At 34.3% G+C, this 2398-nt stretch overlaps 1 protein-coding gene across 1 annotated transcript in view; it reads right to left on the reverse strand.

Annotated features, from left to right (window-relative positions):
• The window catches only part of LOC117324187 (disheveled-associated activator of morphogenesis 1-like), a 45967-nt gene extending 43753 nt beyond the window's left edge, over positions 1-2214 (reverse strand). Inside the window, exon 1 of the mRNA XM_033879878.1 lies at positions 2042-2214. The gene's annotated coding sequence lies outside the window, so the exon portion shown is untranslated. The remainder of the gene's footprint in view (positions 1-2041) is intronic.
• Positions 2215-2398: the final 184 nt, after the last annotated feature.

Consider the following 2398-nt stretch of genomic DNA (forward strand, 5'->3'; position numbering starts at 1 on the left):
GTTTCCCCATGTTTCTTGTTGATGTCAAAAACATGTGAGGTTTCTTTTAAAGCAGTAGCTACTAAAATAAAGCTTGTCTGTCATGAGCTGTGACAAGGTCAATGAAAAGGTCATATCCAAAAGAAACAATCTTCTCATAAACACTAACAAAACATGTACATACCCTGGGAAAAATGAACTCAACGTAAATAAGTTTTAGGGCTTAATGTTGTATCTCACATCTAGGTCAGCTCCACATCTCTCACAGGAATGTCATGTACACAGGGTAGCTCAGTAATCCCATACCAGGACTCAACACACATGTAGATTATATTTTTTTATGTCTCTCTATTCATGACAGAAAGATTTCCAAATAATTTAACACTGACAGAGTAAAAGACACCTGACAGTGACATAGGATAACCTAAATACCAGGTATATATGTATGAAAATAGTCTCTTGATAAACCACAATGGGTCATCTGTATGGCACAGTACTACATACAGGTGGTGAACAACTGAAGTGTGACCAATGCATGCCTCAGTGACTTTCTGTGTCATTACATCAAACTGTCAATTGGGTAATAAATAGGGGCACAGGTATGGGCAGTACACAGACATTATACACCTCTAAATGGCCCTAAATGTCCAGCAAGAAAGGCAGATGACGGCTAATGACAGAAGTGTTAGGATGACTAAATAGGGGTTAGGTGCGTGTTTATTTCACAGAATATGAGCTAATAACTACTTAGGTGGGTGTGAACATCTTCATATAGTAATCCAGTCCATCACACCAAATGTGGTCAGATGGGACCAGTACAACAGTACCAGCTAGCTATAGCTATATACCACAGGTAGGCCAGAGTGTGGTCAATCATTAGCCATCCCTAGACTATTCTCATACATTCCAACCAAATGAATACAAGAAACTCATTCCCTGAACGGCTGATGATCAAATGTAAATTATAATGGCCGGTGATTAAGTATAAATTATATTCCATTGTGCAACATTACTATTTGATTTAAAAGTGAATTCTAACATGAGAACATGAATGGTATTAAAAATCAAAATTTGAAGTTGGATAGGTACAAAATGTACATTTTTTTCTCATTTTTTTCTCAAAGGGCTTTGTGGGCGTGACAATGGTCCTCAAGCTCATTATCACATGAAGTTATTTTATATGACAATTAAATTCCCAAATTTCCAATGTTTCCTGCAGTTACACAATTCACTTATTTTCTTCCCCCCTCCCAAGAGACAAAATACCCCTATCCCAACCAAATAAGAAAAAATGCCCAACAGTGCTGAGCATATCTATATAGTGAATGATCACAAAATACTGACAACAGCATGATAATGAAATTAAATCATGTTAAATAATTATAACACAACATTAATTCCAGCTTCAATGCACATTCTGATGAATAACTTATTTTTCATCATCTCACAACTATATAAATATATTTCTGTCTTTCAACTGTTTTTTAATTCTCTGAAATCAAAATAAGATTTATTTCTAATACATGTATTATTTTAAGCATATACATGTATATATCTAAGAAATATATAACATTCATTTTCATTAATATTTTTTCTTTGCTAAGCTTAATACCTAACACATGTTTCTGATTGTAGTAAAATGTCTTATTAATATTTAATGGATATTTTTTCGTTTATATTGGACATTATCTGAAAAAAATCAGCATAAAACTATTTGTACGCTGAAAAAAATTACCAACACATGAATGTAATGATATATACGTATATACGGTATAAGTCTACCTCTGTGTTGCCTATACTACTTACAGAAACGCTTGCATGAATCACTAATTTATACTGCAACCAACCACTTGTCAGCTGCCGTAGCAAAATGCACAGTTCAACACAATATGCTAAATAGCCAGTGGAATAAAAAAGGGTTTGTTCAAAAACGATAGCAGTGATCATTTGTCAATTTAAAGAGAGAAAATAAAATTGTCCTCATAACTAAAATATCGACTGATTATTGATGCGTGTGATTAACTCGACACTGACCAGAAAAATCAGAATGGGATGGTGTTACCTGTCTTTGTATGTATCCTTTCAATCATATATGTATGTAAAACCATCTGTAATCGATAATTTACGGCAATTATACTTCACTTGGGGAAAAACCGGTGTGAAACATCATTTTAAAATCCGAGTAGACTGAAAGAAAGAAGCACCTGTACCCAATATTTCTTGCCGTCTGTCACTTTCATGCATTACATTAGCTCTCGGGTTTTATCTATAGCGATTAAGAAAAATCAAAATAATTCCGATGATATGCTCTCATGACGCAGAAGCTTGACAATTTAAGGAAAGAGAGACAATCCTATCCAAACAGTCTGATGACCACGATGGGATAAAATCTGACCAATGAAAACACTCGGTGCGTTTT

Source organism: Pecten maximus, chromosome 3 (genome assembly GCF_902652985.1).
Source record: "Pecten maximus chromosome 3, xPecMax1.1, whole genome shotgun sequence".
In the NCBI taxonomy this organism is placed as follows: Eukaryota; Metazoa; Mollusca; class Bivalvia; order Pectinida; family Pectinidae; genus Pecten; species Pecten maximus.